Below are 24,564 nucleotides of genomic sequence, written 5' to 3'. Positions count from 1 at the left end.
TTGATTGGTTACCACAGGGATCATGCTGCGAGTTCGAGCTTCATTACAACGAAACAAAAAAAAAAGCGTCAACCCGTGTGGTTTCTGCAGTGCAAGATCGGCGTGGTGTTGTGAAAAATTGAGCGACCTGTGATCGCGCGCGCGACTTGTGCTAAATTAAAGGGATTAGGAAATTACTCGTTTTAAACACGACCGCCACGCTGCCGCCGTCGCCTCCACTCTCTTTTCTAAAGCGGATCACTTTAGCTCAGCCTCTGAGAAGGTGACACTCTCTTTTCTAGGTTCTCACCGACGACGTCGTCGTTTTCGTCATTAACATCATCCTGTCCCGATCGCCTCCACCTCCGCCGCCACCACCGCGGAATCGTACTGGGCAGTGTAAACACGTGTTTACTCAACCCGGACCACGCGCTGGCTGGCTGGCTGCCTGGTGCTGCTGGGGAGTGTGGTGTGAGTGTGTATTTACATTTAATCGACAAACCTCCGTAGCTCGTAATTAAAGCACGGCCCCAGGAAAAAGCAAAGAATGTGTCAAAAAATCGTGATTGAGTTATAAATCGATCTCGATCAGATAGATCTTGCGTCCGTCAATCTCGGTCCGTGGTCGGTGGTAGAGCAGAACGAAAGAGAGAGAGACCGCGCGTGCTCGATCGAATAGGGGCGGGAATGGCGTGCCTCGTTCAATTTGCTACAATGTTGCAAAGTGATTAGTTAATAAAATTAATGGAAACAAAACAATCAAATGAAGGCTTCGAGACTTCACATCTAAAGAAGAAATTTGCATCGGCCGGGAATCGCACCCGGGCCGCCCGCGTGGCAGGCGAGCATTCTACCACTGAACCACCGATGCTTGTTACAGATGACAGGGTGTAGCAGTAATTACTGATATCGGAATACAATTTGTGTTGATCTAGGAAGTCCAAATTATTCTGGAATTCAGATCCTCATATTTAGAGGTTCAACGTAGACTTATACGATGTTCGTAGAGCTTGAACACATAGTATGAAATACAGAACAGTATATACGAATATACGATACATAATTAATTCTGCAAATCGTCCTTACATGTTCAATCAAGTTTTGTACAATGTCTACTAAATGTACGAATCCTAAGAGTTTCGATGTAAAGTTGTGTTAGCAAAATATCGTTAACTCCCGAAATCACCCTTGTGTTCCGATCTTGATGCACTACAGACTCGCCGACGTATGGTACGATGTCCCAAATAAGTTTTTGAAACCGTAGAGCTTTGTGGAGCCCCATTATATGATGCGGGATACATAGTTGTAATGTAATTAAGTATATCGGGTTCTCCAAATTACCTTGGAGTTTGATCTGGCTCAACCAAGTTTTGTACGATGTTCTAATCGGTAGAATCGGTAGAGCTTCGTGAGACTCCAACATATCATGTGGGACGTAAGTTATTAACAAGACTTGGAGTTGGACATCGCACAAGGCTTCAGAATGGCTTTGGAATGTAGATTTTGAAAAACACAACTAACGGTGGATAAGGATATATTTACCTGGATGAGCTTGCATAAATTCAACACCTTTACTCCAGATCGATTTGGAGAACTTACGATAATACAACTACAATGTGGTAAAATAATTAATCTGACAAAGGCAGATTTTCATTCAGTTTGCCAACTTTAACATGTTTTAACTTTAATGTATTATTGTGCTACTAAATTTTGACACAAAACTACCTACAAATATGCTGTATGTGTGTACGAGATTCCGAAAAATATTTGAAACACCAACACACGCCGTCTAGAAGACCTAACAGTGTAAAGGTAGTGCGTTAAAAAACTTGAGACTTGAAAGGCGAATGTTTTAGAAGGTGGCAGTGTAGAAGAACAATGGACGGCCATTCAGACTGTGTTTATCGGTACAACCCCTCAATTTAACTACGGAAAAGCAAAAGCCGCGATAAAATTGGCGAGAAACAGAGTAGCCTAGAACGAAGCCCGTTGACTCTACCGAAGGAAGTCGAGTGCTCCTGCAAACGGGATAAGCGAGTGTGGGTTTCCTTTACGAAATATCATAACGCCAGCCTGAGTGATGGGGTTCTCAGTAAAATTCTCAAACAACTAGCACGAATTTAAGTTGTTCCTGAAATCCCATGCTGGTAGATGCTGACGCCCTGTTTACATAATGCTGGTTACTTGGACGCCAGCCTGAGTCGTCATTATATTTCGATGAAATTGAAATTCGTGCTAGTTGGTTGAGCTGAGATAGAGTATTGCCGTGGAGGAGGAGATAAAGGAAGGATTTAACAGCTGTGAAGAGTTTTTGAAGTCCGGTATCGAAGTTGTAGAATAATTGTGGGAGCGGGAGAAAAGCTATACTGTTGGGATGAGAGAATTTTGAAGATGAAGGATGGCTTCAGAAGTCACGAGTTCAGAAGGGAAGAAAAAAGCAAGGATCATGATGGTAGTGGAAGTTTGGTATATTGAATTGGTATTGAGAATGGAATTCAGAAAGAGGATTGGTGAATGTGGGCGGTCAGCATAACATTACATTATGTTTGGACAAGAACTGGATCCGGCGCAAAATTTTGTGAGCTCTAGGCTTCGCTCATCAAGTGGGAACCTATCAATGAGAGAATAATCGTTGCCAGATTCAGAACACGGGTCCGAAACCTTACCATAATTCAATGTTATGCGCCAACCGATGCAGCCAAATTGCAGGACCAAGAGAACTTTTACAGTCAACTGAATGCTGTAGTGGATAAGACTCCAAGAGGTGATATCAAGATCTACACAGGCGACTTCAATGCGAAGATCGGCTCCGACAACTCGGACTATGAGCGCATTATGGGACGCCATGGTCTCGGAGATATGAGCCAGAACGGCGAGCTGCTTGCATAGTTTTGTGGCAACAACGACATGGTGATCGACGGGTTAGCTCTTCCCCCATCGCCCAGTGCATAAAGTCACATGGGTCTCCCGTGATGGATATACAGAGAACCAAATCCAGAACCAAGACCACATCTGCATCAGCCGAAAATGGAGACGGAGTCTTCTTGATGTTCCGAATAAACGCACCGCTGACATCGCGTCTGACCATCATCTCCTGGTCGGTGAGATCCACCTACGCATTGCGCGGGTTCAACGGCGGGAGGAGAGACTCGGGCGGCGATTCAACACACGTCGACTGGAAGACGCAGAAGTGAAGAGATCATTCGTCGAAGAACTCGAGGTAGTTAATATTCCGGAAGGTGGCAGCGTAGAAGAACAGTGGACGATCATCAAGAATGCCTTTATTGAAACAAGCGAGAAAAACCTGGGTGAGCTGCGCACTCAGAGGAAGGAGTGGATCACCGATGAAACCTGGAGGAAGATCGAGGAGCGGAGAGAAGCAAAAGCCGCGATAGAGCGGACAAGGACCCGAGGAGCCAAGAACGAGGCCCATCAGCGGTATTCGGCTCTAGAGAGGGAAGTTAAGCGCTCCTGTATATGGGACAAGCGAGCGTGGGTAGACTTCCTGGCTGATGAAGGGGAGAAAGCCGCAGCACCTGGTGATATCCGCCTCCTCTATGATGTTTCACGACGCCTGAGCGGGGCAAGGATGAACCCAAGGATGCCTGTGAAAGACGCGACTGGACAGTTGCTCACCGACCCCACTGTCCAGTTGAAACGTTGGTTTGAGCACTTTCAACAACAACTTCTCGAAGATTCAACGGTCAACCAACCATCAACATCTCGACATGATCCGCCAAGGGTGAGGCGCGTTACTCGCGTCAACACTGAAGCTCCATCATTGCAGGAGATAGAAGCAGCCATCCGAAGTATGAAGTCCAACAAAGCCCCGGGGGTATATCATATCAGCAGAGATGCTCAAAGCTGACCCCATGTCAATATCTGGGACACCGCAACTTTTCTGGCCGGCCGGATGCAGGGCGTCTTGGTAAAAGTCCGCAAGAAGGGGGATCCAACTGTATGCGACAACTGGCGAGGCATCATGTTACTGTGTATTGTTCTCAAAGCTCTGTGTAAAGTTATCCTCAATCGGATACAGGAGAAGATCGACGCGACTCTCCGACGACAGCAGGCAGGATTCCGTGCTGGAATATCCTGTGTGGACCACATTGTCACACTCCGCATCATCTTGGAGCAGGTCAATGAGTTCCAAGAGTCCCTGTACTTGGTGTTCATTGACTACGAAAAAGCTTTCGACCGACTAAACCACGAAAACTTGTGGGGCGCTCTGAGACGCAAGGGAGTCCCTGATAAGATCGTCAACCTCATTGAAGCGCAGTACGAGGCTTTCTCATGCAAAGTGTTGCACAACGGATCTTTGTCTGACCCGATTCGAGTAATCGCGGGTGTGAGGCAAGGATGTATATTATCACCGCTACTGTTACTCATCGTAATCGACGAGATAATGGTTAGAGCGGTTGACCTTGTACCGAACCGTGGGTTGCTGTGGCAGCCTATTACCATGGAGCATCTCAACGACTTCGATTTGGCTGATGATGTTGCGTTATTAGCGGCAACGGCGCTCTGACATGCAGATTAAGCTCGACGACCTTGTGGAATGCTTCTCTGAAGCAGGTCTAACCATCAACGTCAACAAGACCAAACCGTTGGATGTCAACACGGAAAACCGTTCCAATTTCACGGTAGCTGGGCAGGCAGTGGAGAAAGTCAGAAACTTCCAATATCTTGGCAGCCAAATAGCGTCGGACGGCGGCACCAAGAGCGACATAGGTGCATGGATTAAGAAGTGCACGGATTAAATGTATGGAGAGCGAATCAGATCAGTCGACGCACAAAAATCCGAATTTTTAACTCGAACGTGAAGTCTGTGCTGTTATACGCCAGTGAAACTTGGTGTTTATCAGCGAAGAACACTCAGAAGCTGCAGGTGTTTTTCAACCGATGCCTGCGGTACATAATTCGTGCCCACAATTGGACCTCAAATTCTGAGCTTCATCGTTTGTGCCATCAGAAGCCGATAGAGACAGAAATTCGTGAACGGAAGTGGAGGTGGGTCGGCCACACACTACGACGGAGCGGAAACGCAATCTGCAAGCAAGCACTGGACTGGAATCCAGCAGGACATCGCAGCAGAGGCAGACCCAGAGGCTCGTGGCGGCGGAGCCTAAACAGTGAAATTAAGAACGTTGACCGAAATTTGACTTGGGCACAGGTCAAGGCCAAAGCTAGTAATCGCCCAGTATGGAAATCTTTCACAAAGGCCCTTTGCACCCCTGGAGGTGCGCAGGATCGTTAAGTAAGTAAGTAAGTAAGTAAGTAAGTAAGTAAGTAAGTAAGTAAGTAAGTAAGTAAGTAAGTAAGTAAGTAAGTAAGTAAGTAAGTAAGTAAGTAAGTAAGTATCCATTTAGTAAACATTAAATTTATTCTAGTATATAACATAAAATTCATTTATAAATGCAACAATATTCAAAAACTAACTACGACAGGGCATCGTTTGCTGGCTGTTTCCGCGGGTATTGTGGGTTTCCCAGATAGCTGGTTTAAGTTTCAGTTGGCTGTGGTGGCTCTTATTTTTCTTCTATCCCTGAATAGATAGTGCGAATAAGGGCGTCTGATGTTCTGCTGTACCTGTTGTGCACATTAGTAATCCTTTTCCTTAAACTTGATGAGCATGCCTTGTCGTGCCTCAAAAGATATCTTTATTAAAGTACACACCAAATTTAAGTTTTCAATATCAGTAAAACGGATTGCTGGATCATGATCAGCAAACAAATGCTTTGCTGAAAAACAGCAAACGATACTTTTACCGAAAACATCAGCTAACATAAACTAACACCCAGTCAAAGAGCTGTCAAACTGTTAGCATCACAGTCGCAAGTATTTTTGGATTCGTTTACCGCAGAAAATTCCGCAGGAAGAGGAAGAGGTAAAACAAATTACAAATATATAAAATTATGTAGGTATGCACACTGGCTCGGACACTGGTTATATTTAATAAATGATACTTGGAAAAGAGCATAATTTTGCTGGAACGTTTGCTGATCTCTCATCAAGTCTAAAATCAGCATAATTTTGGTGTGTGTATTGAGGTCCCGTAAAACTGTGCCTAATTTGAACGGATTTTGCTACGACCTGGATTTGCAGGAGCACTTTAACATGTCTATGGAAAACGGAACAAAACTATTCATATGCTTGTCAAAAATTCACAAATATTCGCAATTTTGACCAAACTATAGACTTACATTGGGAAAACTATGCCAAACAACTTTAAGCAAGAGCATTGATTCGGCAAAAAGTGATATTTTTTTACTTTAGACTTAGTGCTAAAATACAAGAAAAATGCTCAACCGTTATAAAATATAATGATAACGAGAACCAATTTCTGATCGAATTGAAGTTATTTCATCTAAATCGGTCAAGAAATGACGAAATTAGAGCAATATCTAATTTTCTAGGAGAAAATGCTTAGGTAGGGTAGAGAACTACTTCGGCCTAAAAATCTACCAGAAAATATCAAATAATATATATCATAAATAGGGGAAATGGATGTAATGTCGGCCTAAATGCCCTAAAGAAATCATAGACCCCAAAGGGAAACGACCTTCGGGCCTGCTTCTGATGCTAAAGGCTGTCCCACATCAAATTGCATCACGGATAAAACGCTGCAGAAAATTTCCCAATTTTGGTAAAAGTAGTTTAGAGTGCGTTGTTCACACTGTATTTTTATCGCTGTCAGTTTTTCGAAAGTTGGAAAAAATGGCATCACTCGAAAAGCAACGTCGCGAATTGATTTTGCGCAAGCACCTGGAAAATCCTCAACTCTCTCATCAGGACATCAGAAAACAACTCGGAACTGATTGAACATTACTACGAAACTCTGAGCATCGAACGGAAGGAGAAATGCGGTCAGAATGGATGTTCTATTAGTGATCAGGATCACAAGCGTGTCGTGAAAGCGTTTAAGCGGAATCCCAATGCTTCGGTCAGGGATGTGGCCAAAAAGTTGAATCTGTCCAAGTCTTTCGTTCAGAGAGCCAAGGACCGGGGCATACGTACAAAGTGCAGAAGGCTCCAAATCGTGACGAACGGCAAAATACGGTGGGAAAGTCACGGGCCCGGAAACTGTACACCCAGATGCTGACGAAGCCTCATTGTCTCATCATGGGCGATGAGACTTACGTCAAGGCGGGCTTGCGGTAGCTGTTCTTCTCCGCCCAGCACAAGCTTGATGTTCCGGAGGAAGTAAGGATAGGTTTGGAGTGAGAACGTGTACGGTAGCAAGAGATAGCGTGAACGTGAAATAAAGAATTGTGAAATATTAATACTCCGCTGTAATCTCAATAATTCCTGAATATCCTGAATCCCGTCCTCGTCGCCACTTGTAGGATTCAGGATTTTCAGGAATTATTAGCATTACAGCGGCGTATTAATATTTCACAATTCTTTATTTCACGTCCACGCTATCTCTTGCTACCGTACACGTTCTCATTCCAAACCTAACTGCCCGTCTTTCCTCTGCCTACTATCATCTATCATTTCTAATAATCTCTTGAGGCTTAGGACCCAACAATCCGTTGGGTTCTGCGGCTACAATCCTTTGATTACCAAGTCGAGCATATTCCGTGATCACAAAATATAGCAGACCGTCTTTCTCGTTTGACCACCCTTCCGTCAAATGCTTTTGATTCTGAAAAAGAATTAATTGTAAGAGAGATAGAAGAGCTGGCTGTCGTTTTAAAATGGAGAGAAATAAAAACATTTCCGTCCTACTAAGCCCAACCCGCACTTGACCCCCTTTTTTTAACGGGTTTGAACAAAAAATGGAATACTTATGTCAAAGGTGACTTCTAAATTTATTCACCTTTCCATACGTGCCATTGGATTTCATAAACAGTCACAAATTGTTGAGATATTGTTTAACATTTAATACTGCTTCTTGATTCTAAATTCGTTCTACGAGTTTCAATTTCGTCGTACGGATAAACGGAGAAAAAGGGGATTCGCTAGGAGCGTTTCTTTTGTTTTGAGAACAATGAGCGTAAATATTCATACAATGCGCTCTAACAGGATTTGTGTTGTAGCTAGTGAACTAATGCATCGGAATAAACTTATTATTGATTTGTGCACAGTGTAACTATTGATATTATTGATCTTTTGTGATCGATAGAACGGAAATGGGCGATTACGACGAAGTAGCGCTCCACTCTAGTCGAAATGATAAAAAATTGACAAGAGCAATACTTGCCATTATCTTATAAGGTAATTGCAATTGAACTGTGCATCATTGATATAGTTTTGCTACGAATAGATCGGATCGGGGTTCCTGGTAGTTTGCGAGCTCGTGTTCTACAAATCGGACATGAAGGTCATCCAGGAATACGGATGATGAAAAGCCACCTACGGACAAACGTTTGGTGGCCCAAGATGGATCAAGATATTGAAAGATTTGTGAAGTGCAGAGGATGTATGTTGGTGTCTGCTCCAAATTCACCGGAACCGATGATTACGCGAGAACTACCAAAGCTGATTTTTTAAGTCCACTTCCGAAAGGGCAATACTTACTGTTGGTGATCGATTATTATAGTCGATTTGTGGAAGTTTATGTAATGGCAGAAATTACCGTATCCGAAACTATCAAGAAGTTAGCAACTATTTTCTGTCGTTACGGTCTTCCTGCAACATTATGAGCAGATAACTCAATTCAGTGAAAATTGCGATGAATTCCGGGAATTCTGTGAATCGAATGGTGTTATTCTTGTCAATACTATTCAATTTTAGCCAGCAATGAATGGAGAGGTTGAACGGCAGAAAAGATCATTGCTAAAGAGATTGCGGATCGCCCAAGAGTTAGAAAAGGACTGGAGAACAGTAATGCAGAAATATCTGTTGACATATCATTCTACAAATCATACTACGACAGGAAAATCACCCGGAGAACTTATGTTTGGAAGAAAAATTAGTAGCAAGCTACCAGTTGTCTCAACAACTGCACTAAACGATGGAGAGGTATGAGATCGAGGCAGAGTTATCAACGAAAAAGCAAATATTATAAATTAACAATATGGTTCACTCTTCTATTTTCCCCAAGACACGATTTTTCCCGACACTAGCGGCTCTAGTGACGCGAAAGGTGACTAGTACACTGTAAATTGAGCGTAACAAGGCTATCAAAAACAACTCACTGTTGAGTAAAATTTAACCACACGGTAAGAAAAAAATAGTCAAAATTAAATTTATATCTCAAGCGCCGCCGGGATTATCTGAGGTACAAAATCTCTGATCACGAAGGGTGGGTGTGGAAGCTGCTTCTCGGGCGTCGGTAGCATTGGCATTCAGTACGGAAAACAAATCAAGGAAAAAAAGTTTATTTCACCCAACTACTATGTGGGAAGCCAAAAGTAAGTAACATCTTATGTACTCAATTAATCATGTTTTGTTGTTTTTGACATCACCCACATCCAGAGGACCAGTCACTTTCGAATATATGGGAATGGTAGGAAACCATTTGGAAATGCATGAACATTTTCAATTTTTATTCATTATCGTCTTTATGAGCAGTTTGGCAGTTGTCACAAATGGCATCAAGATGCCTACCCTAATAAAAAATAACGATAAACGAACGATAACCCAAATCATTGAACTATTCCACAAATGGTTTGGATGATACCTAGAACACGTCGTTAAGCAAATTAACCATACAATTTTTATTAGGGTAGCTGGAGTCAATTTTCCCAAATAAAAAAATACCATAAACGAACGATAACCCAAATTGTCGAACTTTTCCACAAATGATTTGGATGATACACCAAACACGTCGTTAAGCAAAATAACCATACAAATTTTATTAGGGTTGTTCTGAATAGTTCTCAATCCAACAAGGTTTTGACGTATGATAGAGAAAGCTAGTAAGTAGAGAAACATGTAAAAAAAGCCTATTTACCAAATGTAAACAAACTGACACCAACATCTGAGAGATAATTTGTTCTATCAGATGATATAGTTGGTTTGAGTGGGCATGTAGCAATTCGGGAACAACCGACGTTTAAATGCATTGCATACATTTGGCTTGTATGCCTTTGCACATGTTGGTGCATAGACGAGTGCACGGATGGATTTGGGTTCACTCACTCGACAAAAAGTGACACAACAGCGGGGCCCTGTTTACTAAAAATGAACACATGAATAATACTCGCGTAACATTTGAAACCGGCCTATCAACTTTTGTACACAAAACTTGTTAAGCCCTTTTCGCGCGAACCGAATATGCTCATGCAAACTAACAACACCATCGGGTAGGAGAAATTCACCCCTTCCCGATAGTGATCTTAGTTAACGTGGGTGTACTTCGGTTCTCGTGAAAAGGATCTAGAAAGTTGTTTACAAAAATTGATAATCCCTTTTCAAATGTTACGCGAGCATTATTCATGTGTTCATTTTTAGTAAACAGGGCCCCGCTGATGTGTCAATTTTGTTTCAGTAGATGAACAAAAGTTCACCCGTGCACTCGTCTATGGAGAACGAGGTACCCAAGACGCTAACTTGAAAGTACCAATTTATAAGTAAAAAAACGTCCATTTTGAAGAAAAGGGACTAAACTAGTTTTAGTAGTTTTTTACCCATTAATGAATAACTGTTATCCATTAATGGGTAACAGATACTCATTAATGGGTAAAAATTGCTAATTTAAGGGTAAGTCACTTATCTTTAAAATTCAGTGCCAACATGTCAAAGGGGCGTAATTGCTTTAGTAAACAATGGTTTTAGACGTCGATTTCTCGTAAATGAAAACCCACCCATCCAAATTACAAATGCTAGCTGATACAGGAAACATTCCTCTGCGTGCTGGTGTCATTCATTTTCATGAGTGAGCTTTCATTCGCGAGAAATCGACGACTAAAGCCATTGTTTACAAAAGCAATTACGCCCCTTTGAAATGTTGGCACTGAATTTATATTTTTGACCCAATAATGGGTACATCAGTTAGTTAAAAATTGAGTTCACTTTCACTCATCATGTGGCTTCATGAGGCTACGTAAAATTAAATAAATTATGAGAACTAAATTTTGAGAAATCCTCATCAATAATCCATTAAGTGTAAATTACCTAACCATCAATTGAATGCAATTGGCGTTGACAGCGACTCTGTAGCTCTTTACTCCTATGTTAAAATCCTTAAGTAAACTTCAGACTGTGCGTGAAACATGGTGGACTTCGTACTATCAACCGGTGGAAACTAACGATTTTAAATTGATTCACTACTTGAATAGCCTATTGGTCCCAAGCAAATCGATTAACGTACCCGTACCATAGAGGTAACTCTAAGACCACTGGGTCCCGAAGAAAATCATTATTATTTTTGGCTCACTCAGTACCAGAACAACGGTCCCAAGCAGTCCCAAGCTATTTCACTCACCCCTGCATGTCCTGCATGAATCCACACACCCCTGATGTTATCTGTCAAACTTTCATAGCGAATCAAAACAAACATAGTGTAGTAATAGAATTTCAACTAGAATAGGGTACGTTAATCGTTTGCTTGGGACCAATAGGCTACTAAAGTGGTCAGCCAATTTAAAATCGTTAGTTTCGTATTGATTGTTGCCCGTACGTTGTCGAAATTCTAGTACTACACTATGTTTGTTTTGATTCTGTATGGAAGTTTGACAGATAAAATGAGGGGTTCGTGAATTTTCCTACGTTTCGAGGGGTGCATCGATTAGCTTGGGACCGAAGATAGTACCAGAACTGAGTCAAAAAGTTGAGCACATTTTTTCGGGACCTTCTGGTCTTAGAGTTACCTCTATAGACCTTTTTAACGTTTAATCATCTTTCTCTATCTAGCACACATCGATGAACGGACGGTTTGTTTTCCCACTAATCTGTTTCCTTCTTGCTCGCACTCGTTCGATTTCAATTGTGCAGTAGTGTGCGCCGATTAAACGTCAAAAAGCTTTATGGTACTATCCTTTCACTTCACCGAAAAATCCCATAAGAAACTGTCAATCATTTCTAGAAGAGACCATTTTTCGACGGTGCCGTTAACGCCAATAATGGAGCACGAACGAAGGCGATGAAGCACACAAAAATGACAGTATCAAAGGCAGCGCAGGTTGCTATGATTTTCATCCAAAAATAAGTTAAAATTTCCCAATGGTGAAAACATGACGGTTGAGTACTTTTAACTTAAAATCGAATTCATTTTTATTTTTTTGTTTTTGAGCTTTTTTTAAACTCAAGTGTTTTTGAGTGCTTTTTCTAACCGTGTTTGTTAATCTATTACCCAAAATTGGGTTAACGATTATTAGCGTGTCGAAATGTTTTTCTTCTTGTCAGTTGCCAATGTGGTATGTAAAGAGGGATGGCAGATATAATCTGCATTTTCTTTTATTTGTTTGGATTACCTCTAAGCTTATTGTACATTCAAACTATAGCAGATATCACGTTATTTAGGCACTTTTGATATCATATTATAGAACATTATTACGTTATTAATATCAACTATAGTCTGAACGTAGAACAATGTCATGACGTCAGGGTAGGCGTGTAACATGCATGAGAAAGCTAATACTATTTGCCACACCTTTTATTTGACTAAGCGTATGAATTGATTACACGCTTAAATAATAAGGCCACGAATGTTTTTAGTCACCTTTCTCACCGGGAGAGGATATTACTTATGCGTCTTTTCAGAAATATATGGGAATTCTGGAAGTGAACCATATTGCGAGGGGCACGCAATAACCTTTAACTCCTACGTAAGCCTTTTTTAAGTACAATAATTACAGTTAACTACATGATTAATTACTTTAATTACGAGCGTCTGAAATTTTTTGATTTAATTACTTTTAGGTACAAATTTCAGCTTTAATTACAAGTCGCATAAATTAAGTACATTAACTCCATTAATGTACAACGAGAAATGTACTTAAATTTCCCCCAGCGTACCGTTAGACCCTTTCGTTATTGGCCCGTGAAACATAAAATTTCACAGGCCCTTTTGCTAAGTTAAGGATAATGTCAGTTGGTGATTGGTGCCAATTCACATACAACGATCGGTTCGTGATTAGAAATGTAGTCGGATTTCAATACTGCCGAGGTGTTGGCAGGGCAATGAACTATATCCTGGATCACGCCCCTGTAAAAGCACCGGAGAATGCGACAATGAAAGGAATGTTTGTTTGTGCTACCTGGTTCAACCTAAGAAATAACGAATTTAATTTGGAGGATGCGAACGAAAACAGAATTACAATAGAAAATTATGTTAACCTTTGCGTGCCTAACGTCTAAATTTGCATAGATTTCAAAATTCAATTAGCTATAAAAACATAATTTCTCAATATACAACAAATTGAATTTTGTCTTGAATCTATTGAAGTTTCTGAATACATCTGAAAATATTTTGATCAATTCATGGTTCCGGAGTTATTTCGGTTCCCGTTGGGGTCGCTTTTGGTCGGCATTCGGCTTTATTGTTCTGTAATAAGTATACACACGATGAACATCATGTTTTTTTTCTCTCAAACGATGTAATTGGACCAGTGGCAGCCCTTTCGAGGTCATCCCGAAAATGTTCCGGTGCCCCGGGGAAGTGGCCAATTCTCAACAAGAACCAAAACCCATCATGCGACATATCAAACTTCATGATTTTACAAATCTTGGCCAGTAATGACCTTATTGAGAGTTCATGGTCACACTAGCCCTCCCAGACATGTTCCGGTGCCCCCGGGGAAGTGGCCAATTCTCAACAAGAACCAAAACCCATCATGCGACATATCAAACAACATGATTTTACAAATCTTGGCCAGTAATGGCCTTATTGAAAGTCCATGGTTACACTAGCCCTTCCGGAAATGTTCTGGTGCCCCCGGGGAAGTGACCAATTCTCAACAAGAACGAAACCCATCGTGCGACATATCAAAATTCATGATTTTCCAAATTTTGGCTGGTAATGGCCTTAATGAGACTCGACGGTCACACTAGCCCTCTTGGGCATATTCCTGTGTCCCCAGACAAGAACCAAAACACGTCATGCGACATATCAAACTTTATGATTCTGCTGAACTCGGCCAGTAATGGCCCACGATCCCATTGGCCCTCCCTGGCATGTTCCGGTGTTCCCGGGTATATTTTCAATTATCGACAAGCACTAAAATCCTTCGTGCGACATATCAAGCTTCATGATTCTGCACGGCTAATAATGGTCTTAGACAGTCCACAGTCCCATTTAATTGTTCTGCCCATAGTATTGTTTAGTTGACGCATGGAAAGACGAACAATGGGGAGGCGAATTTCATAAATGCTATCGCGACAATTCTGAATACGGATGTGATCATATGATGGCGATAATACAAATAAAAGCACACAATTGGTTTGCATCATCTTAGTGTCTGCAACCAAAACCTGATTATAATTTTTTTGTTAATGAACTCTGCCTTAAATCTGTTAATTATTATTAGTATAATAATATTAAGTTTGAAAGAAATATTGAAATAATCGAAGAATTCACGCGTAACATCAGAAAATTAATGCAAATGCATATGCATCTTCCATTGAATCTGTTAATTCAGGCACAAGCTAATATCATCATCTGTCGAACTGTGCTGCGAACATGGCTTAAAATTCGAACATTTTTTGATCGGGAGGAAATTTGCTTGAGGAATTGCTTGAATTTAAGGAAATGTAAAATTTGAAGACTTGTCGTCACAACTAAGAGATTCCCATTTCATTTGTATGGCAATCACAGTCCTCATTATGAGTATCACTTCCTTTTTACTGTATATATTGTCGCTAGAGTTGTAAACCGATATAACCCATTATTGACAATCGATTTTATTCTAGTTCTGCATTAAAGCGCATTATTCAACGAAGACAGTGCACTAGATACGACATTATGTTGAACGTACAACACGAAAGTGAAATCGATTGTCGCGAGTGGATTATTTCAGTTTCCAACTCTAGCATGGTGCTCCAAGAAATTTAGTATAAGTATTCGCAGAATTGGTCATATTTGTTGTCTAGTAAAACATTAATATGCGTATTTCAGGGTGTAAGAAGAGTTTTTAAATAAATAAATTCATCCGAGTATGAGGTGAGGGTTTTCTTCATTTTTTTAAAAATAGTTCAAGAATAAGGATTTGGGTACGTTTTTAATTACATTTGTGTAACTTTAATTACATTAATTACAGAAAATTAATTTTTAATTACATTAATTACGAATCAAATTGAAGAACGTGTTTTAATTACAGTAATTACACTGGCACTGCTTTGATTACGCGAAATTAAATTTAATTACATGAAATACTTAATTTTCATTTTTAATTACTTAATTACATAGTTAAACACCTTGTACTTTAAATCCAACGCAGTCAAAAAGGCTATTGCGTGCCCCTCGCCATATTGTTAATTTATAATATTTGAGAAGATTGAGGTTTCGGATACTTCGGTGGCAGAAACAAGTTCAGGAGAGGAGCAACTTCACGGAAAACGTGAACCAACCAAATAGTAGGACTATGTCCCATATTAATTGTTACATTATATTCCAACATAATAAAAGCTAAGAGGGATTGTAGGGTTCTACACCTCAGGAAATTATAAGAAAATGATAGATGATAGTAGGCAGAGGAAAGACGGACAGTTAGGTTTGGAGTGAGAACGTATACGGAGCAACAGATAGCGTGGACGTGAAAAAAAAATTGTGAAATATTAATACTCCGTTGTGATCCTAATAATTCCTGAAAATCCTGAATCCTACAGTGACTACCGGGACTGTAAACGGGGATATCTACCTCAAGGAGTTTCATCAGAAGCGTCTGCTTCCTGTGTTGAAGCCCTACGATCTTCTGGACGGATCTAGCTTCGTGACACTATTGAAATGTTGTCCTGGAGTGGTACGAAGCCAACGGGGTCACTTTCGTACTCAAGGACCCCCCCCCCCCCCCCCCCAACGCACTGGAACTAAGGCCCATCGAAAAATACTGAGCTATTATGAAGCAGGCACTACGGAAGCATCCCAAGGAGGTCAAATTTGTGGGTTTCCGTACAGAAGCAGCTGCAGCCAGATGTTGTACAGAAACTAATGAGTGGAGTTAAGCGTAAAGTGCGAGCGTGGTATTGAAGTTGAATGAAATAAATATACCAAAAGCTTAGGTTATATTTTATTGTCTGAAAGTTTGAAAAGGATCGGTCAACTAGGTAATTTTCTACAGCGTTTTTTCCATGATGCAATTTAACCAATTTCAACCTTGGCGGAAATTTACATGCTCTCATGCTGACATGTGCTCATGCTCTCAATATTCACTGTACATGAATTGTTAACAATCGTAAAATAATCCGCAAACTTCGATTACCGATTGAATAGTCAATAGTAAGATAATTATTCCGTGTTGTTGTTAATAATTGAAACATTGACTCGCAATGTCGATATTTAGAATGCATTTCCAGCTTTTATGGCACCCAGATAATCTCACTAAACCGTTTTTTAGCATTTACGTTACAATAACTGCAAATGCAACATGAAGACTTTATGCATCGCTGATTGTTGCATTTGATAGCTAAAGGATTGATCTTTTTATGTCATTCCTCCTACTCGCTCCTGCTCTCGGTTAAGATCAACGTTGAGCCACACCAACCACAAGCAGTTGGCGACCTGCAGTGACAAAGTGAAACGATTCACACTCCCTCCTCCTTAGCTCCTAGCAAATAACCGACGAACGATTGGAGGAGAAAAACTTTTAACAACCTCTGGATTAAAACCTGAAAATATATCTCGTAAAAATTATTGAACCTTTTTGTCGCTTTTTGTCCAAACACGCTGATCAAGTGCCCGTATAACGTACTGCGGTACTGAGTGCGTATTTGATTGCTGGAGGTAGGCACTGCTGAAGGTGCAGATTTTTTGTTGTTTGGCTTTTCCTCTAGAAGATCGAATCGTGGGAATCGATATGTCGGCAGCAGCAGTTGGGCAAAACGAGGGCAAGATCGTTAGTGCGACTTTTTTTTTCTAATCGCAGAATTCCCTTTGGCTTCAGTGGTGGCTAAAACAAGAGAGTGGTCACCCCTCAATAGTGAAGGCACAACTAAAGGGGGATCGGTTGCAATTTTACGGTACATCGATTGGATCTTTGTTTTACGAGCTTTGACGAGTATGCGAAATTTATATTCACACTAATGGGATGGGACCTAGTGCAGAGCGGCGTGGTTGACGGTGAAGACAGGGTTTCGGTGAAGTGTGTGATTTGTATCTTGGGAGCTTGATTCGGAATATCCTGAACATGTTCATCAGGGGCAAGCTGTGAGCAGTAGCCTTGCCAGGTGGGACCTCCACAGGGGGTTACCCGGGGTATCGGTTTACAAATACGATTAATTGTCGGTTTACGATCATGTGTGCCATTCTGGGGCGGGAAATATTCAATGCAGAAACATGGAATAATGATCACCTGGGGATTGAATGAATCATTAGGTTCAGTTGGAGGTATTCCAGGAAACAGAAAACTTTTATTACAAAGGGAAATTTGAACACCTGGTCAGCTATGGCGTGACGATGAGTTCAGTTCTCAGTCAGTTCAAAGAAATTTTATAATTTCAAAATGTCCCGACCTCTCTGTTTGCCACACAAAACATGAAAGCAAAAATGGTGCAGGTAAAAAGTTCTAAATTTTCAGCTGTAGAAATTCTCACGAAGTTGAAGGTAAACAGATGTATCTTATTTATATAATTCGTTTATTTGTCAAGGCTCATTCGTATTAGCTTCACGGAGCCGAAGATCACTTTTTGTTCAACAAATTTTCCTAAAACTAATGACCGATTACTCGTGGCATGCTCGGGGTAGGGGTAAAAATTGGGTTAACAGGTGGAAGTGGGACTAGAATGTAGTAGCCAAAGAAAAAGAAGAAATGCTTATTGCATGTGTGCATCGAGTATTGTGAAACCGTCCTTCTAAAAGGACTCCAAAAGGATCACATGTGCTCATAGATGAACAACTCGTAATTCTCATGACATTTCCATTTCTTGCACATATCTCTTTAACCTTCAAACCTGAGAAACGACTCTCAATAATACATATTTTAACTTTTGACCAACAGTGAAAAAAACAGCACCTGATATTCAATCTCTCCATTCCGATCGACGAGCATTGTACCATGTTAACCTATATATTACAACTCAAATGCACCTTGAGCTGACCAACATCCCTAGTAGCAACAAGCGGCTGCTACACAGCAACAGGAAAAACTAAGAATTCATCTAACAAAAGGGTATTCGAGGAACCTGTCCCAACTACAAAAAAATGCCTACAAGCAGGACAGGGAGGTACCACCATAACATAAATCTGAGCCTCTTCCCTTCCCTCTCCCGCGAGGCTGGGGAATAACCGCACTACCCAATCGCAAGTGGCCATTAAACGTTGTTGTTTTGAGATGTACTTTTTTTCCCTCAGAGCTAGCGACCCTCATTCGCATAACCAGCTTGGCTGTTGTGTAGCACACACAGGTTGACAACCAACGACAAACGAATCCGACGACTCTTGTTTCATTTGTCCGACTTCTAGCAGCATCTTGGACCCAGCCAACGGCACTGTTGCAGCATACCGGAGAAACAGGAGGTTGTTAACTGTCAACGGATTTATGTTTTCCACTGTTGTAGGAGAGGAGGTCACTTCCAAGACGTCTCCTAACTCTTACACCCTCCCCGAATGGATGCCATTGGGTTTGGGTGTCCAATTTCTTCTGAACACCACCATCGGTGACAACAACCAACGGTCGGTTGGTACTAGGCACCCGAACTGCCACCGCACGCGAAATCCCTCGACCAGAGGATCGGTTTCACCCCGGCTCTATCGGAAAGGTTTTCCCATCACCCGTGTGGGAGCAGCAGCAGCAGCAGCAGCGCTGGAAAAGGTCGAATCAATCTAGTGGAAATTCGCGATAGGCGCGACAACAACGTGCAGAGACACAAAAAAGAACTTCGATACGGGTGGCAGTGCCTGTGCCTACTGGACGCGCATTCATTCGGCTCGGGAGATAGTAGCTGCTCGATGTGGTAGCTCTGCACGTCAAATGCACCTACAATGCAGCTCAGCGCCGAGGGTAGACAAAATGCATGCAGAAACGATTTTTCAAAGCATCAAGCACATTTCAATCGAATTTACATAATATTATTGTCCATTGATTTGAATAATGAAAACGAATATATGTTTGCCGTCCCGGTATGTGCGGAGGGAGTGGATGAATTGCATGCATCTACCTACTGCAGCATATAGCTCTTTGGATTTTCTAGGAACCGAGATATAGAAGGGCTTTGTGAAAGCGTGCGAAAAGATAGCAACACCTGCCATGCATTGGTCTCGTGCAGTAGAATGAATTGGCAAGATATTTGAAGACCCATGAAGACTGTTTTTGCCTAGTTCACAAGTATTACTCCAAAATTATATTTTCTTCAAGTAAGGCCGGAATAAGTCTTAATTTATACTTTTGACAACCCACTTCCGCCCACCCCTAAATTTTCTGTTAAAATCTTTACGGGGAGCAATTGAAAAAAATGTGTAATTGGTGTTTTTTATGCTGATGGATAAAATGTGGTGCTCTTTTCAAAATTGTAACACGTTCAATCACTTGCTCATAATCTGTACAATGTTTTATTTTTAGTTAAAAAAGGTAGAATATTTGCAGGTAATATTGAGCTGTTTCAATTTTGTGTAGCTTTATGTTGCAGTAAGATTTCCTTCAGCAAAAAGCAAAATCCGCATGGCAAGAGAGCACGATGCGGACTGAACAGAAATTTTGATGAATTTTACTTAGGTAGCATTGCTGTATGATATGTATGTATGATAATTGTCAACCACTCATTGTAGCACGGAAACTAAGACCGATAGCAGTGGGCACTCCTCACTGTTTGATTTGATCAAGCTTAATAACCTCTGATTGTCCTCAACATGTATGAAGGGCCTAAAACTATAGCCGCTATATTCATAGTCTGGCGGATAGAATCTCGGTAACCAATTGAGCTGTCAAATAGTGGAACCAATCGAGCAAATCACGACCAACAACAGAAAAGAGCACATCATGTATTGCGAAGAAAACTTCGGAAACCGTTATCTCGTGACTCAAGGCTCGCCTACGCAAACTAGCAACATCATTGGGTTGGGGAAAGCTTCCCCTATCCGATGATGCTGGTAATTTCCGTTAGATTGGCGAGGAAAGAATAATCAACTATCCTTTAAATTTGTCGAACCTTTTAACGGAATCCCTTTATGAAGAGCTTTGAGTGGGTTGGTTTATTTCCTTTAAATTCCGTTATAATTGCTTATCTTTTGACAGATACGCGTATTTCATCTACTACTTGCAGACTTCATCAGTGCCAAGTACTCAACACCATAATCAACGTTTTGTTTAAAAAGTTGGTAGTAACTTTTCAATTGCTGGCAGTGCTGCAAAATTTCGACAGGACACGGTGATATTGACAATTCTGTTTTGGTCACTCATTTGAGCTAACAGTCATAGTCAAGGCAAACCATGTCAATTGTCAATGACAATGCTGTCAGTGACGAACATGTGTAGTTTTTTATATTAACTAAATTTGTAACGAAACTGAATGACTTGAGCAAAACAATTACATGGAACCATTTTAGTGAACAAGCATCTACGTCCTGAACTACTGGGATAACAATAATGTGACACATAATGTACTACATTACACGATTTGTTACCAGGTGAATCTTTGTCATTGACGAAAAAATTAATGAGATTTTGACGGAGGTTTTTTTGAGGATCAAGTCTGTCAGTGACTATGTGACGAACAATTTTGTCAATATCGCGCGAAAGTCTATCAATGACAATGACAAATCTCAGCACTGATTGCTGGTCTACAATTTATTGAATTGGTTCCGCTTTTTGATAGATCGAAATTCTATCCGCCAGACTATAAATATAGCGACTATACCAAAAACGGGTTTGGTGGATCGATAGGGGCCTCATAGCCTAGTCAGTAGGCCCCGGGTTCAATTCCCGCGGTCGAGGGAATCTTTCGGGTTGGAAATTTTCTCGACTTCTCTGGGCATAGAGTATCATTGTGCTTGCCACACAATATACAAATTCATGCATTGGTATTGGCATCGAAAGCTCTCAATTAATAACTGTGGAAGTGCATTTTAGAACACTAAGTTGAGAGCACGCAATAAGCTAATATGCGCTAAGCAATAAGCTTGGAATGCGAATAAGAAGAAGAAGGATCGATAGGTAAATTCACCTATACGCCTTAACGGGATGGAAGAGACTCTCCTTCCAGCCACATGATCAATACAATTGGTCAAAAACCGAGCCGTCCGACAGAAGGATACCCCAATGAGTGTGGAGAAGAGCCCGGCGTTTTCCACGAGATGTTAACAACAGGGAGTTGACAATTTCACTCTCCCCATCAAAATCGCTTCAATCAGGTGCCCTTATGGTCCCTCCTAATCCCAGCATTGTTTTATATAGGTATATGAGCAATAAAAAAAATTAAAAATTTAAAACGATGTCACCAACTTTTGCTGTTTCTTCACCCTTCTGTCCAATTTTTGCGCCTATTTGTGTACTCGTTGTCCTTCTCTGCTTCACTGCTAGTCGCTACTAGTTTTCCATGTTGTTTCTGATATGTTCTACGATATTTCGACGTCCATTATCTTTGTATGATGATCTTGAGTTCCTAGTTGCGTCTTATAAAACCGCGGCAAATGGACAGTGTCTCCGTGTATTTTCTTAACGATCATCACTCCATTTTCGTATCGTCTGTGCTCCATTTTGCAGCTCTTATTTCACTTTTATTTTGTCGACTCCATGGTACCGAAAAAAATATAGATATATACAATATTAGCAATGATGTGATAAATATGATCACAACGGGATGACCGTTCAGAATTGTTCAACTACGTGAAATGAGGGAACATTTAAATTCAACACGTATTTCAATGCAACATTACATTTGTTCACTAACAATTAACTTATTTTTCAATATGTTATCGTTACTAATTTCTGGAAGAATTTACTTGTTTTTTTATACAATTAGTATCAATGATCCGTCATATTGTATCTTCAAGAGATCTTCGCAAGCGCCACATTTCGTTCAGGCTGTTTCGAACTACATGTGATTAAATATTAAACGCACCTTTTAAAGTGAATTGCACATAAGAATGTTCATCACTTACTCACACATAGCGGCGCCGGTGGTGTAGTGGTAAGCGTGATTACCTCTCACCCCAGCAGGCCTGGGTTCAATCCCAGTCGGCGCAGCCAGGATGTTCTGAGGCATAACATCTCTGATCACGCCTTCCTTCGGAATGGAAATAAAGCCGTTGGTACCCGGTTAATGAGTTTTATGGGTCTATTAGTAGGGTCCAGGTGTGGGAGCTGCCTCCCTGGCGTCGGTAGCATTGGTGCTCAGCACGGAAAACACAAGATCGACGGAAAAAAATCAAGGAAAAAAAGTATAATCCCAACAGCTCTACTCTAAATTACCATAGACCTGATTGGGAGCAATATCGAACATTTATGGAAATAGCTTCGATCCAAACATTCCTTTGCAAACCAAAGTACCAAAATGCTAGGTTAAATCCGATTCATTTATAATAGACGACGATCTTCAGCTCTTGATCCGTCTGAAAAATGTCCGTAGGAGGCAATATCAACGAACACGCGATCCTGCCATGAAAGTTATCTGGCGGGATTTGCAAAAACAAATTAAAAAGCGATTCTCTGCCCTGATTAACAAAACTTTTGAAAATATTGTTTCGAAATTAGACCCGAGTTCCAAACCCTTTTGGAAGCTCATGAAAATTTTGAAAAAACCTCAATAGCCTTTTCTAGCGCTTAAAGAAGGTGGTAAAATTTTGAACACTAATTCGAAAAAATCTCAGAAACGTGCCAAGCAATTTGAGAATTCCCATAATTTCAGTCGGGTCTTACTAGTCCTATTGAGAATCATGTTGCTCGGGATTTTCTGAATATTTTCTCTCGGGAAAATATGCTTGATGATTGATTTGGACGAAGTAAGAAATATAACTAAAAAGTTTCAAAATATGACAGCTCCAGGTGATGATGGAATTTTATATACCCTCATCAAAAAACAGATATTTCCATTTGGCATGGCTCTTCTGATAAATGGAAAAATGCAAAAGTTGTTCCAATTTTGAAGCCAGATAAAAATCCAACTGAAGCTTCTAGCTACCGTGCTAGTAAGTTTGCTTTCATCAATGAGTAAACTTTTTGAAAGATAATTTTGAGTAGAATGATGCTTCATAGCAATATGAACTCAATTTTCGCAGATGAACAGTTTGATTTTCGCCATGGACATACAACTACTCATCAACTCTTAAGACTTATCAATTTAATTCGTTCAAGCAAATCTGAATGATGTTCAACTGAAGTTGCTCTTCTACGCATAGAAAAAGCATTCGTCAGGGTTTGGCATGAAGGTTTGATTGCTAAATTGAAGAAGTTGAATTTTCCACTCTATACTATGAAATAAGTTCACAATGATTTAACTGACAGAACTCTGCAGGTAAATTATCAAAATTCCAAACCTGAACGACTTCCTTTAGGAGCTGGAGTTCCTAAGGGTAGCATTCTTGGGACTATATTGTACAACATTTTAACTTCGGACCTCCCTGATTTGCCTCAGGGTTGCCACACATCTTTGTTCATCGATGACACAGGCATTATTGCTAAAGGAAGAAGTCTTCGTGTTATTTACAGCAGACAACAGAAAAGTTTAGATATTTTCTCTTCTTATTTACAAAAATGGTAGATTTCTCCCATCACTTTCATTTTCATTTTGCAACGTTTGGTGGGGCAATGGGAGCGCAAGTCAATCCAAAGCCGAGGATAAAGGAAGGGTAATGGCTGAATAGTCTATGCGGACCACTTGAACGCCATGGGAAAAAGGAAGGGATTGAAGAGGTCGGTTATTGGGGGGTTTTGAGGGAATGACACATAGTACACACTAAGATCACTTCACCGCAATCCGCGAAACTCCACCGAAATCCCAACAGCCGAACGTTCGGCAAACAGCTCGGCGACCCCTCACAGACCTCCTGTAATTCTTCACCGAATATCTGTGAAAAATTTCAGGAAATCTGTGAAAAATCACCGAACCGTCCACCGAACGCCCAGCTGCTGAGACCCCGGTAAAATTCCACAGATCCCGGTAAAACAATCTTAGTGTGTACTAGATTTGTTTTTTTTTTATTAGTGATCACAGTGGCAGCATATACTTGCTTAAACTCTACACTGGACCCCTTTTATTGATAAATTTTGCCTCTATGAGCCTCTATTTTAAATCAACACACAGACGTTCCTAGGCTATGGTGCCCGTTTGGTCACTGTTGTTTTTGTGTTGATCCAAATAGTTTTGATAATATTTGTGTGCGCATTCTTGTTTTTTTAAACGGTTGATTTTTGTCCCAGTCTTGTCTTCTGTCGTCACTTATTTTGTCATTTTGTCATTTTGTCTTGTGTATTGTGTCAACTTGTGTCTATTGTCTTTCCCCATCTGTTTTTAAAATCCCTCTGTTACTCTGTCATGACTAATTTCATTGATATATAAAAATAGTAATATCAATTACAGGATAATATTAATCCTTTAAATTTGTCGAAC

At 40.7% G+C, this 24,564-nt stretch overlaps 1 protein-coding gene and 1 non-coding gene across 2 annotated transcripts in view; one reads left to right on the top strand and one right to left on the bottom strand.

The window, feature by feature from the left end:
• LOC135713484 (dendritic arbor reduction protein 1-like) overlaps positions 1-24,564 on the top strand; it is a 94,440-nt gene that overhangs the window by 39,469 nt on the left and 30,407 nt on the right. The window lies entirely within an intron of this gene.
• On the bottom strand, positions 780-850 carry TRNAG-GCC (transfer RNA glycine (anticodon GCC)). Its single transcript has one exon. It is a non-coding gene; the product is annotated as a tRNA-Gly (tRNA).

The sequence above is a fragment of the Ochlerotatus camptorhynchus genome, unplaced genomic scaffold, assembly GCF_037179485.1.
Source record: "Ochlerotatus camptorhynchus isolate MF236.1 unplaced genomic scaffold, CSIRO-AGI_Acam_v1.1 ptg000041l, whole genome shotgun sequence".
In the NCBI taxonomy this organism is placed as follows: domain Eukaryota; kingdom Metazoa; phylum Arthropoda; class Insecta; order Diptera; family Culicidae; genus Ochlerotatus; species Ochlerotatus camptorhynchus.
This window is presented reverse-complemented; position numbering and strand designations above follow the sequence as displayed.